Source organism: Pleurodeles waltl, chromosome 2_2 (genome assembly GCF_031143425.1).
Source record: "Pleurodeles waltl isolate 20211129_DDA chromosome 2_2, aPleWal1.hap1.20221129, whole genome shotgun sequence".
Taxonomy (NCBI): Eukaryota; Metazoa; Chordata; class Amphibia; order Caudata; family Salamandridae; genus Pleurodeles; species Pleurodeles waltl.
The window spans coordinates 448,855,497-448,870,722 of record NC_090439.1 but is presented as its reverse complement, the minus strand read 5'-3'; positions in this window follow the sequence as shown (position 1 = coordinate 448,870,722).

Here is a 15,226-nt window from a genome sequence, read left to right as displayed (position 1 = left end):
TGTTATCAGTATATGTCTCTTGGCTGCCTTGCCATTCCCTGGCCATTGTTTTCATTCCATCTTTTTCTGTGGTCTCGTTCTCAAGGCTGAGACTGACTCTCCTTTGCAGTCTGTTTCTCACACATGCAGCTGTGAATAAGTTTATCTACGGAATGTCAAAAGAAAACAAGCTTGAAAGCGAACATCGTGAATTTCTTTCACGTTGTTCTGGCTTCGGCAGGCATCACGCTCATCTACACTGTTCAAGCTAATTAACCCTTCGCGTTACAATGTCTTCCGCATCTTTCCCTACTGCTACACTGATCAGTGGTCCATCTCCCTACAGGGAATGGACTTTATAGTGGAACACAGACCTGGGATTGCCCATGCCAATGCAGATGGCCTTTCCAGGTTCTTCCACTTAGAAAATGAAGACTCTCTTGGGAAAGGTTAGTTTCATCCTGTTTCGTTTGGGGGGGGGGGGGTTGGGTAAGGAAATGCCTCCTTGGCATGGTTAACCCCTGACTTTTTGGATTTGCTGATGCCAAGTTATGATTTGAAAGTGTGCTGAGGCCTGCTAATCAGGCCCCAGCACCAGTGTTATTTCCCTAACCTGTACCTTTGTTTCCACAATTGGCACACCCTGGCATCCAGGTAAGTCCCTTGTAACTGGTACCCCTGGTACCAAGGGCCCTGATGCCAGGGAAGGTCTCTAAGGGCTGCAGCATGTCTTATGCCACCCTGGGGACCCCTCACCTAGCACTGACACACTGCTTGCCAGCTTGCGTGTGCTAGTGGGGATAAAAAGACTAAGTCGACATGGCACTCCCCTCAGGGTGCCATGCCAACCTCACACTGCCTATAGGTATAGAAAAGTCACCCCTCTAGCAGGCCTTACAGCCCTAAGGCAGGGTGCACTATACCATAGGTGAGGGCATAAGTGCATGAGCACTATGCCCCTACAGTGTCTAAACAAAACCTTAGACATTGTAAGTGCAGGGTAGCCATAAGAGTATATGGTCTGGGAGTCTGTCATGCATGAACTCCACAGCACCATAATGGCTACACTGACAACTGGGAAGTTTGGTATCAAACTTCTCAGCACAATAAATGCACACTGATGCCAGTGTACATTTTATTGTAACATACACCCCAGAGAGCACCTTAGAGGTGCCCCCTGAAACCTTAACCGACTACCAGTGTGGGCTGACTAGTTTTAGCAGCCTGCCACACACCAGACATGTTGCTGGCCACATGGGGAGAGTGCCTTTGTCACTCTGTGGCTAGTAACAAAGCCTGTACTGGGTGGAGGTGCTTCTCACCTCCCCCTGCAGGAACTGTAACCCCAGGGCACTCCAGCTAGTGGAGTTGCCCGCCCCCTCCGGCCACGGCCTCACTTTTGGCGGCAAGGCCGGAGGAGATAATGAGAAAAACAAGGAGGAGTCACTGGCCAGTCAGGACAGCCCCGAAGGTGTCCTGAGCTGAGGTGACTCTGACTTCTAGAAATCCTCCATCTTGCAGATGGAGGATTCCCCCAATAGGATTAGGGATGTGTCCCCCTCCCCTCAGGGAGGAGGCACAAAGAGGGTGTGGCCACCCTCAGGGCTAGTAGCCATTGGCTACTAACCCCCCAGACCTAAACACACCCCTAAATTGAGTATTTAGGGGCTCCCAGAACACAGCAAGATAGATTTCCTGCAACCTAAGAAGAAGAAGGACTGCTGAGCTGAAAACCCGCAGAGAAGATGGAGACACCAACTGCTTTGGCCCCAGCTCTAACGGCCTGTCTCTCCACTTCTAAAGACACTGCTCCAGCGACGCGTTCCACGGGGTCCAGCGACCTCTGAAGCCTCAAAGGACTACCCTGCATCTAGAAGGACCAATACCTCCAGAGGACAGCGGCTCTGTTCCACAAAGACTGCAACTTTACAACAAAAAGCAACTTTGAAACAACACACGTTTCCCGCCGGAAGCGTGAGATTTTGCACTCTGCACCAGACGCCCCCGGCTCGACTTTTGGAGAACAAACACCACAGGGAGGACTCCCCGGTGACTACGAGACCGTGAGTAGCCAGAGTTGACCCCCCTGAGCCCCCACAGCGACGCTTGCAGAGGGAATCCCGAGGCACCCCCTGACCGATACTGCCTGCTTCAAAGACCCGATGCCTGGTAAAGACACTGCACCCGCAGCCCCCAGGACCTGAAGGATCCGACCTCCAGTGCAGGAGCAACCCCCAGGTGTCCCTCTCCCTTGCCCAGGTGGTGGCTACCCCAAGGACCCCCCCCCTTGCCTGCCTGCATCGCTGAAGAGACCTGTTGGTCTCCCCTTGAAACCTATTGCAAACCCGATGCCTGTTTGCACATTGCACCCGGCCGCCCCGTGCCGCTGAGGGTGTACTTTTTGTGCTGACTTGTTTCCCCCCCGGTGCCCTACAAAACCCCCCTAGTCTGCCCTCCGAAGACGCGGGTACTTACCTGCTGGAAGACTGGAACCGGGGTACCCCCTTCTCCATTGAAGCCTATGCGTTTTGGGCACCACTTTGACCTCTGCACCTGACTGGCCCTGAGCTGCTGGTGTGGTAACTTTGGGGTTGCTCTGAACCCCCAACGGTGGACCCAAATTTCTTACCTGCAAATCTAACAAACACTTACCTCCCCCAGGAACTGTTGAAAATTGCACTGTCTAGTTTTAAAATAGCTTATTGCCATTTGTGAGAAAACTGTATACGCTAATTTGCTAATTCAAAGTTCCTAAAGTTCCTAAGTGAAATACCTTTCATTTAAAGTATTGTTTGTAAATCTTGAACCTGTGGTTCTTTAAATAAACTAAGAAAATATATTTTTCTATATAAAAACCTATTGGCCTGGAATTGTCTTTGAGTGTGTGTTCCTCATTTGTTGCCTGTGTGTGTACAACAAATGCTTAACACTACCCTCTGATAAGCCTACTGCTCGACCACACTACCACAAAATAGAGCATTAGAATTATCTCTTTTTGCCACTATCTTACCTCTAAGGGGAACCCGTGGACTCTGTGCATACTATTCCTTACTTTGAAATAGTACATACAGAGGCAACTTCCTACAGTGCCTATGAAGGACAACAGCGAGCACAGAGTCAAACAACTCCGAGGTACGTACCCACAGTTTACCCAGAACACCAATCATACCCAAAAGGTGGCCTGTATGTGTGTTGAGTCTAGGCCTAGGTATGTGTGACGCAGTTGAAAATTAAGCCATGTGGGCCCCTGAAATGGCGGCTGCCTGACCTCTAAAGTGGGACAATGGGATGTGAGGTAACTGCGCTGGCGTTGTACACTGTCACTGTAGGCGGTCAAAGACCGCAGGGCAATGCTGCATTAGTTAACATTGGACCCAATGGGTCCCAGGAGCCAATGACGATGCACGCCGGCGGTGATGGTACGCACCGCTGCAGACGTGACCGCCATTTTCTATCTGTTCAATCACTCAATACCTGATCTTCGACAGGAGAGGACCTACACTGCAAGTGCTGCTGTGACCTCGGTCTGGAAGAGACAATGGCTCGTGTGTCTGGGGAAAGGGCTCCTGCTTTCACATCGGAGGAGTTGGAGAAGCTCGTGGATGGGGTCCTCCCCCAGTACACGCTACTCTACGGTCCTCCAGACAAACAGGTAAGTACACAGGGAGCATGTTGTATGGGCTATGCCTGTGTGGAGAGGGCTGGAGGTAAGAAGGAAGGGGGCATAGTGCTGTGTGCATGAAAGACGGTGAATGCAAGTGCCACATGGCAAGGGTAGGGATGGGGGCCAATCACTTTGACGGTGCAGTTGGTAATGACTTCTCTTCTTCCCCTGTACATTTCATGTAGGTCAGCGTCCACCAGAATAAAGATATTTGGCATGCCATTGCCAAGGATGTCCGGACCCTGGGGGTCTACCACAGATGGAGCACCCACTGCCGGAAAAGATGGGAGGACATTCACCGCTGGAGCAAGAAGACGGCGGAGGCTCAGCTGGGGATGGTCTCCCAACGTGGGAGGGGTGCCCGTCGCACCATGACCCCCCTGATGTTCAGGATCGTGGCGGTGGCCTACCCGGAGTTGGATGGGCGCTTGAGGGCATCACAGCAGACACAAGGGGGTGAGTACACTCTCATTCGGCTGACTTTGCGCGCAGTGGAGGTGTCTGGGTGGGGGAGGAGGGCTGTGGGTTTCCCTAGGCCAGGGCAAGTTCCGTAGGCAAGGCCCCTCCGTAAGGCAGGCCGTGTGGCACCCCACCTCTGTAGAGTGCCAAGTACAGCTATTCATGCCCCTGTGTCATCTATGTGTGCAGATGTCGTCCATAGCCTTGTAGGCCATTTCCCAGGAATTGAACAGTGGAGCCCAAGAGCGCGGCGTAGTGCAGGGGGCTTCTGTGTCTCTCATGTCCGCCAACTGTAGCAGTAATCCATGCACTCAACATGTCTTTCTTCTGTCGTTCCCCCGCCCTTTTTGTGGTCTCCCGGTTCTTGTGTGCATTAGCATCATCAGGCGGAGGAGCAGTGGCACCGGAGCAGGAGGGAGCTGCATCCCACATGGCCCTGGAGGGCGAGACTACTGAATCGGAATTCACCAGTGGGACGGAGTGCGAGGGGAGCTCTACGGCGGGGCAGGAGCTGACACCAGCGACACAGACTCGTCCTCTGATGGGAGCTCCCTTGTGGTGGCGACAACATCTGTGCCCCCCACATCTACAGGTACAGCCGCCATCCCCCCTACCAGCACCGCCCCCCCCAGCAGCCCCTCAGCCTTCGCCTTGTGCCCGCTCACCCAGGAGGGTGGGCATCACCTTTGCCCCAGGCACCTCAGGCCCTGCCCCAGTCACCCCTGCTGCCATCAGTGAGGAGGACATTGACCTCCTCAGGTCCCTCACTGTTGGGCAGTCTACCATTTTGAATGCCATCCAGGGTGTAGAAAGGCAGTTGCAACAAACTAATGCATTCCTGGAGGGCATTCATTCTGGTCAGGCAGTCCTTCACCAAGCTTTTCAAACTCTGGCCTCAGCACTGCTGGCAGCCATCGTCCCCGTCTCTAGCCTCCATCCTCCAACTTCCTCCACCCAGACCCAATCCGCTGTACCTCTGCCTATCCCAAGCACACCATCAGACCAGCCTGCACACACAAGGGAAGCTCAGGCAAACATAAGCACCACACATCCCACAGGCACTCACGCAAGCAACACACACATGCAGACACACCAACATCCACTGCCTCCACTGTGTCCCCCTCCTCGTCATCTCCCTCCTCCCTCCCAGTCTCGTCTCCACTCACACCTGCATGCACTACCTCTACAGCCACTACGTCCCTCTCCAGTACACCCACCACCACACCCCGCTCACGTGCAGTCACCACCCCCACTACCATTCACACGTCCCCTGTGTCCTCTCCCAGTGTGTCTGTGACACCCCCTCCCACGATACACAAACGCAGGCACACACCCACCCAACAGCCATCCACCTCACGACAGCCTCCAGCGCATGCACCTTCACCCAAAGTCAGCAAACGAACACCTCCTACAACCACCACCTCTTCCTCCACTCCCAAACCCCCTCCAGCTACCCGTCCCAGTGTGTCCAAAAAACCTTTCCTGTCCACCTTTGACCTTTTTCCCACACCTCCCCCACCCCGTCCATCTCATAGGTCCCAAAGTAGCACCTCAGCCAAAACATCTCCGGGACGAGTGGTGCCTGTAGTCACCGGTATGTGGAGTGCACCGGCCACCAGGACAGCCAATGTGGCACGGAGCGACAGGACAGACAGTCCCCCACCTGTGAAGCATCATAAGTTGGCCAGTGCCGGGCGGGAGAGGGGGAAGACTCCAGCCACCAAAGCCGCTCCCAGTGGTCCCGGTGGGAGTGTGGAGTCAGCTGTGACACCTTCCAAGGTGGGGAAGGGCCACAAGAAACCTGGCAAGTCTGGGAAGAGCTGCACAGCAGAAAAGACCGCCATCATCCCCGCTGCCCAGGAGGCCACCGCCAGCCCCAGCCCAGCTGGCCAGGAGACCACCGCCAGGCCCAGCCCAGCTGCCCAGGAGGCCACCGCCAGCTCCAGCCCAGCTGCCCAGGAGGCCACCGCCAGCCCCAGCCCAGCTGTCCAGGAGGCCACCGCCAGCACCAGCCCCGCTGGGCCATGAATGACCGCCAGCACCAGCCCCGCTTGGCCATGAAGGATCGCCAGCAAAAGCCCCTCTGGGCCATGAAGGACTGCCGTCTCAAGCCCCGCTGAACAGGGCACCGCCAACTCAAGCCCCGCTGAACAGGGAACCGCCAACTCAAGCACCGCTGAACTTGGCACCACCAACTCAAGCCCCGCTAAACAGGGCACCGCCAACTCAAGCACCGCTGAACAGGGCACCGCCAACTCAATCCCCGCTGAACAGGGCACCGCCAACTCAAGCCCCGCTGAACAGGGCACCGCCAACTCAAGCACCGCTGAACAGGGCACCACCAACTCAAGCACCGCTGAACAGGGCACTGCCAACTCAAGCACCGCTAGCCCATGAGCGGCAGGGGCACTGACGCAACTGGGTCCGTCACGGGGTGAGTGATGCACTCTGGGCACCAGTCCCCCTCTAGAACCAGTGGAGACACCCATCCACTATCTTTGTTCTTCACAGGATGAAGCACTCTGGGCACCAGTCCCCCTCCAGAACCAGTGGAGACATCCATCCACTACCTCTGTCCTAAACAGGATGAAGCACTCTGGGCACCATGGCCCCTCCAGAACCAGTGGAGACTGTTATCCACATGAGAAACTGTGGCTTTGCACTCCCCAGGATTGAACAGTGGTCAACCCACCCACAGTAGAGACTTGAGAGACTTTGGCTTTGCACTCCCCAGGATTGAACAGTGGGCAACCCACCCACTGTAGAGACTTGAGAGACTGTGGCTTTGCACTCCCCAGGATTGAACAGTGGGCAACCCACACACTGTAGAGACTTGAGAGACTGTGGCTTTGCACTCCCCAGGATTGAACAGTGGGCAACCCACCCACTGTAGAGACTTGAGAGACTGTGCCTTTGCACTTCCCAGGATGGAACAGTGGGCATGTGGCCCCCTCGTGGGTTTGGTGTCGTGCACTCTAGAAGCTGAGGTGCCCCCCCTTTCCCTCCCCCTGAGGTGCCTGTTTAGTTGCTGTCTGATGCCCCTGCAGTGTTCTCTCCGTCATGGTCATGGATCTTGTGTGGGCCTCGCCCATACCGTGTGGTCCCAGTGTTCCACGGACTTTCTTTGTGCAGTACCTGGACTACTATGCCTGGTATATATTATGTACATGGTGTGTATATATATATATATATATATATATGTATATATATATATATATATATATATATATATATATTTCTGCCTTCTTGTTTGTAATATATTCCGATGGTTACACTCATTTTCTTTGGTCTTTGCATTCTTCCGGGGGGTGGTTGGGGGTGTAACTGTGATGTATTGATATGCATTAGTGTGTGTGTTGTAGTGGGTGAGGGTGGGGGTGAGGGTGGGCTTGTTGTGTGTGTGTGTCCCTGTTTTTTCCCTCCCCCCTCCCCTGTGTCGTAGGTGCAGTACTCACCATGGTCTTCGCCGCCGGCATTTGTGCTCCTGGTAGAGGAGCAGGAAGACTATCGCAGGTAGGATTTGGAGTTCCGGTTCCATGGTGTCCTCGTTCCTCGTGGAGTGTGTAGAGGTAAGCGTTTTCCCTTCGAAATTCCTGTTTCAGACGTGTTTTTATCCGCGGTGAATCAACCCCGGAAAAGGTGGCGGATTGGCCTGTCATAATAGTGGGGGCGGTTCTATGTTGTCCGCCTGTCTGTTGGCGGTGTCCGCCGCGCTGTTTGTTTGTACCGCCGTGGCGGTCGGAGTGTTAAAGTGGCTTTCTTTGTTGGCGGTTTCCTCCACGGTCGTAATTGCAATTTTTTTACTGCCGGCCTGTTGGCGGTCTTACCGCCGCTTTAACACAGTCCACCAGGGTTGTAATGACCACCTCAGTTTTAGTGTGTCATCAGATGCAGAGATTTTCAAGATGTCATCAGACATATAATACAGCCTGTTGTGAATGGTCTTGACTATAGCAACACGTATCAGTTTTTGGAGCTACACAGAAGGAGCACGATAAAGCTCTCAGGATAGTGTATTGTTTACTTGTTGATGCAGGTTTAACACTAAAGCCCTCATTACAACCCTGGTGGTCAGTGATAAAGCGGCGGTAATACCACCAAAAGGCAGGCAGTAAAATAAATTGAATTATGACCATGGGGTAAACCGCCAACACAGACAGCCACTTTAACACTCCGACCGCCACGGCGGTAGAAACAAACAACGTGGCTGTAACCGCCAACAGACAGGCGGAAGACAATGTACTGCCCACACTATTACAAGGCACCAATCTGCCAGCTATTCCGGGGCGGTACCAACGCCTCAAAAGCACGGCGGAAACAGTCTTTGGACACCCAAAAAGGAACCAGGAAGCCATGTAGCCCAAACTACAGGTGTTACCAATATTGGTGTATCTTCTCATCTATCAGGAGTACGAAGGACAGCGGCGACAACCACGGTGAGTACTGCACCTAGTTCACAGGGGAGGGGAGGAGGGAAAAGAGAGTGACACACACGCAACACCCCCACCAACAACAACACACATACAAATATTCAATCACATCACAGATACACCCCGTCACCCCCTGGAAGAACACAAGGACCAAACAAAATGAGTTTAACTAGTGTAATATTCGAACAATCAGATAGCCCAAGAGAACAGTAAATAAAGTGTATACAAATATTTACAGCAAGTACACAAGTCCGCACTCTGTCCCATTAAATGTCTGTGGACCAGTGGTCCCAAAAGGCATGGGTAAAGCCCACACATGACACCTGCCTCAAAATGGAGAGAACACTGCAGGGGCATCAGGTCGATAAAAAAACAGTCACCTCAGGGGGAAGAGGAGGGGGGCACCTCAGCCGGATGTTGGGACAACGCCACTGCCCACTGCTTGCTCCTGGGGAGTGCAAAGCCACAATCTCTCTAGTGGGTGGTTTGCCCACTGCTTGGTCCTGGGGACTGCAAAGCCACAGTCTCTCAAGTGGGTGGTTTGCCCAATGCTTGGTCCTGGGGAGTGCAAAGCCACAGTCTCTCAAGTGGGTGATTTGCTTACTGCTTGCTCCTGGGGAGTGCAAAGCCACAGTCTCTCAAGTCAGTGACATGGTTCTGGAGGGGGCTTGGTGCTCAGAGTGCTTCATCCTGCCAAGGACTGTGTTAGTGGATGCTTTTCTCCACTGGTTCTGGAGGGGGCTTGGTGCCCAGAGTGCTTCATCCTGCCAAGGACTGTGTTAGTGGATGCTTTTCTCCACTGGTTCTGGAGGGGGCTTGGTGCCCAGTGATGCTGCACCTAGGGTGTGGCAGTTCCCATTCCCTCAACTGGGTGTCTGAGCCATGAGATTTTTAGGGGATAGGTAGCATAATACTCCATGGAGGCAGAGCCACACTCCACCTTGTGGTGACTTAGGCTGCAAACTGCTGGTAGTGCCAGTGCTGATGGTGGTGCCTCATGTAGTGTGTGCAGGGTCCAGGATGTCTCATGCAACCTCAGACAGCTGCCCACTGGGGATGCTGCTGATATCCGCTGTAGTGGCACTGGCTGGGCACGTCGTGGGGCAGGTGTCGGTGGCTGCAGCGGTGTCTGTGGCGGAGATGCTGGCGGTGCTGCCCGTGGTGCAGGTGTCTGTAGTAGTGGAGGGAGACACCAGGCCGTCTCCAGCAGCCTCTGATGGCTGCTCACTGGGGACGATGCTGGTGACTGTAGATGTGGCAACTGCTGTGCAGCTGGCGGTGCAGGTGGCGGTCGTTGCGGCGGTGCTCACCGTGGTACAGGTTGGTGGCCTGTCATGAGAAATGGGGTTCACCAGTCTCTCACCAGGAGGCTCAGCGCCCTGAGGTGACTTTCCTTTGCTTTTGTGTCCCTTCCCCACCTTGGTAGTCGCTGCTGTGACCTTGGCACTGTCCTCTTTGTTGTGGATGAGGCCTTGCTGGGTGGGTGGTGTGGCGTTTCCCTTCTGAATGCTGGCCCCGTCTTCACCTTGGCAGGTGGCGGAATCGGGTGGTCCTTAGCTTCAGTAGGTGGCAAACTGGCAGCCCTGATGGGTGCACCCTTCGATCCTCCCGGACTTGCAGAGACCACAGTGGACGGCGATTTGGTGGCTGGGGTGCTGGTCTGGGCTGGTCTTGGCTCTAGACATCCTGGCTCTAGGGGAAGGACGGGGGAGGTGTAGGGAAGAGGTCAATGTTAGCCAGGAAAAGTTTTTTAGACACACTGGGACGGGAAGATGCAGGGGGTTTGGGAGTTGAGGAAGAGGTAGTGGTTGTAGGAGGTGTACGTCTGCTGAGTTTGGGTGAAGGTGCATGGGTTGGAGGCTGTTGTGAGGTGGATGGCTGTTGAGTGGGAGTGTGCCGGCGTTTGTGTACTTTGGAAGGAGTCTCAGACACACTGGGAGAGGACACGGGGACGTGTGAATGGTAGTGGGATGGTGATTGCACATGAGCTGTGTGTAGTGATGGGTGTGCTGGTGATGGAGGTAGTGGCTGAGGATGTAGTGCATGCAGGTGTGAGTGGAGACAAGACTGGGAGGGAGGGGGAGGACATGGAGGAGGGGGACACAGTGGAGGTAGTGGATGTTGGTGTGTCTGCATGGGTATGGTGCTTGTGTGAGTGCCTGTGGGATCTGTGGTGCTTATCTTTACCAGAGCCACTTTTGTGTGTTGATGTGTGTGCTTGCTGGTCTGATGGTGTGCTGGGATAGGCTGAGGTAGAGGGGATTGGGTCTGGGTAGTGGAAGTTGGAGGGGGGAGGCTGGACACAGGGACAATGGCTGACATCAGTGCTGAGGCGAGAGCCTGAAATGCTCTCTGATGGGCCGCCACGCCAGAATGAATGCCCTCCAGGTATGCATTTGTTTGTTGCAAATGCCTCTCGACACCCTGGATGGCATTCAAAATGGTTGACTGCCCAATAGTGAGGGATCTCAGGAGGTCAATAGCCTCCTCACTGAGGGCAGCAGGGGTGACTGGGGCAGGGACTGAGGTGCCTGAGGCGAAGGAGATGCCCACCCTCCTGGGTGAGCGGGCACGGGAAACACGCTGAGGGACTGCTGGGAGGGTGGTGCTTGTAGGGGGGGGTGGCAGCTGTACCTGTTGTTGCGGTGGGCACAGAGGTGCCCGCCACCGCAAGGGAGCTCCTATCAGAAGAGGAGTCGCTGTCACTGGTGTCCCCTCCTGTCCCTGTCGTGGAGCTCCCCTTTCCCTCCGTCCCACTGGTGCCTTCAGACTCCATACATTCACCCTCCTGGGCCATGTGGGATGCAGCTCCCTCCGTCTCCGGTACCTCTGCTCCTCCACCAGATGATGCTAATGCACACAAGGACAGGGTGACAAAACAAAAAGGGGGGAAGACAGAGGAGACACATGGTCAATGCCAGCAACACCACTACCGTTGGTGAACACAACACACAGGAAGCAGCCCTATGCACTAGGCCATGCACTATCAGTTAGTAGGAAAAACACCTGCCCATGGGGGACTATGCCTAACCCCATTTGCTGCACACCTGGAACCCACAGGAGGCTGACTAGTTGTAGATGGCCACTACCACTATTAGGGTTGGAGTGCCACAGAGCCTGCCTAACAAGGGACCTACCCCACCAAGTTCGCCTTGGCCTAGGGGAACCCACAGCCCACATCCCCCACCCAGACACCTCGTAAAGCGCGCACAGTCAGCTGGATGAGACTGTACTCACCCCCTTGTGGCTGCTGTGATGCCCTCAAGCGCCCATTTAACTCTGGATATGCCACTGCCAGGATCCGAAACATCAGGGGGACACGGTGCGACGGGCACCCCTTCCAAGTCGGGAGGTCATCCCCAGCTGGGCCTCCACCGTCTTCTTGCTTCAGCGGCCGCAGGTCCTCCCATCTATTGCGGCAGTGGGGGCTCCATCTATGATAGACCCCCAGGGTCCGCATTCCCTTGGCGATGGCATGCCAAATACCCTTCTCTTAGTGGGCGCTGACCTAGACGAAAGGGAAAGCTTGAAAGGAACTTACTCCCCCGTCCGGTTCATCATACTCATTACCCACCACTTCCCACCCATGCCCTGACACACATACACTCACCATCCTCACATGCAGGCCTCAGCCCCCCCACATGTATCTTCCATCCACACCACTCCATATATTCATGTCCCACTCACCATGCTCACAGTTTACTCACCTGTTTGTCTGGAGGACCGTAGAGTAGCGTATACTGGGAGAGGACCCCATCCACTAGTCTCTCCAACTCCTCCAAACTGAAGGCAGGGGCGCTTTCCCCAGACACTCGAGCCATTGTCGCTTGCAGACACAGGTCACAGCAGCACTTGCAGTTTAGGACCTCTCCTGTTGAAGGTCAGGTATCAAGTGAGTGAACAGATAGAAAATGGCGGTCACGTCCATGGCGGTGCGTACCGTCACCGCCGGAGTAATCGTTATTGGCTCCTGGAACCCACAGGGCCCAATGTTAACCAATGCTGAATTGTGCGGCGGTCTTCAACCGCCTACCGCGACGCTGCACAGCACCAGCGCAGTTACCTCATTTCCCCTTGTCCCTCCTTACAGGTCAGGCAGCCGCCATTTCAGGGTGGCACATGGCATGGCACCTAACTGCGTCACAGCACATTTGGGCAGAAATACGGACAGACAGCGCCACACACGGATTTACTCACAATACTGCAAAAACACTTGTGCAACCTATGTGGTACTTGACCTTCTGCTCACCATTCTCCTCCATAGGGCACATCCGCTGGGGTAGATGATGAGATGGCATCATCCTCCGGTGTACAGACCCCTCGTGGACCTGTCGCCAATGGAAGACAGACACATCATTATCACCTACAGACTTGATTGTGCCACAATCCAAGAGCTGTGTGCCCAATTTGAGCCAGACCTGATGTCAGCTATCCGCCATCCCACAGGTAATCCCCCCTCTAGTGCAGGTCCTGTCAGTGCTCCATTTCCTGGCAAGTGGTTCCTTTCAAACAACAGTGGACATGGCATCAGGGATGTCTCAGCCAATGTTTTCTAACGTGTTGACCAGAGTGTTATATGCCCTTCTGAAACACATGCGCAGCTACATCGTTTTCCCCCAGGTGGAGGATTTGGCCACAGTGAAAGCTGACTACTATGCCCTGGGACACATCCCCAACATCGTTGGTGCCATTGATGGTACATATGTGGCATTTGTCCCCCCCCCACAGGAATGAACTGATGTACAGAAATCGAAAAAGCTACCATTCAATGAATGTGCGGATGGTGTGTTTGGCAGACCAGTACATCTCTCATGTGAATGCCAAGTATCCTGGCTCTGTGTATGACGCTTACATTTTGAGGAATAGCAGCATCCTTTATGTGATGGTACAACTCCAGAGGCACCGGGTGTGGCTAATAGGTGAGCCCAAGTTCCCCACACAGTATGAATAGGTGTCTGGGTATGGGGTAGTCCCTAAGGGTTGGTGTGTGTATAACAGATATCCATCGAGATTTGCAGGTGACTCTGGTTACCCCAGCTGCTCATGGCTACTGACCTCAGTGAGGAATGCTAGGACAAGGGCAGAGGAACACTACAATGAGGCACATGGGTGAACTAGGCATATTACTGAGTGGACTTTCGGCCTCCTGAAGGCCAGATTCTGGTGCCTCCATCTAACAGATGGCTCCCTATAGTACTCACCAAAAAAGGTGTGCCAGATCATCGTGGCATGCTGTATGTTGAACAACCTGGCTTTGCAACAACAGGTGCCTTTTCTGCAGGAGGATGGCCCTGGTGTCGGTCTTGTGGCAGCTGTGGAGCCTGTGGACAGTGAGGAAGAGGAGACAGAGGAGGAAGATATTGACAACCAAAACAACATCATCATGCCGTACTTCCAGTGAGACACAGGTAAGAGACTGGCACTGCTCATCTCATATCTGACTACTGTAGGACATTGTATAAGTCAGCTTTTTAACCTCTGTGTATGGACCCTGCCAGTTCACTGTGGCTTTCCTTTTTACAGATCTGGGTACCTCATTCTGTATTCTGCTATGTTTACTGCTGCCCAACAACTGTTATACATTGGTATGTGTAAATGAACATTTACATTGATATTTGTCGAATAAGTTGTAATAATACATTTGTGAAAGTACAGACTGACTCCAGATTGTTTTATGATTCAAAGGTTGTTTATTTAAGTGCTAATAAGTAGAGAGGGATATACAATGGGCTGGGGCGATGGTGGAGGAATATCCATGGTAGAGTCCAGTCTCTTGGTATCACAGGTGCATTGTCCAAGGGGGCATAGGAAGTGGAGCAATGGCAGTTCAAGGTGGTTAGGGTGACATAGTGGGACAGAAGGGTGACAATCAGGAGAGTCTTATTTCCTGGCGGGGATCTTGGTAATGTTCTCTGTCATGTGCTTGGATCGTAGGGACCATTTGCGGGGTAGTTCTCCTTGTGCAGGGGGTGGGTGTATTGGCCTGTTGGTCCCATGGCGGGACCTCCTGTCCACTAGCGCCGGCTGACGTGGAAGGCTGTTCATCGTTCGGGCTGGTGTCAGGGGCCCGGTGATATGCCACTGTCTCCCTCATGGTGTTGGCCATGTCAGCCAGCACCCCTGTAATGATGACCAGGGTGGTGTTAATGGACTTCAAGTCCTCCCTGATCCCCAGGTACTGTTCCTCTTGCAGCCGCTGGGTCTCCTGAAACTTGGCCAGTACCGTGCCCATGGTCTCACGGGAATGGTGGTATACTCCCATGATGTTTGAGAGTGCCTCCCCCTGTCACACAGCAGTCCTCCCAGCTTCCCTGTTATCCTGTGCCTCTGTCCCCTGAACCGTGTGCCCACTGACCCCAGGTCCCTGATCGTGCTGTGTTAGTGGGGTTGCTTGGGGTCCATGTAGTGGTGGACACACTGCTAATTGACGTGTCCTGGGGACAGTGGCATGGGCCCACTTGGTGGGTGCTGTGGTGGTGTTTCCTGAGGGGGGAGGTTCAGTGGTGGTTTTGGACTGTGGCAGGGGAACCAACTGTCCAGTGGTCCCTGATGGGCCGGGCTGGTCATCTTGATCCAGGCGTGCAGAGCTGCTGTCGTCATTGTGGGCCTCTTCTGTTGGGGTACTGGATATGGCTGGCACCTCTTGTCCGGTGACGCTGTGTAGGGGTCCTGTTGGGGTGTAAATGCATTGTTA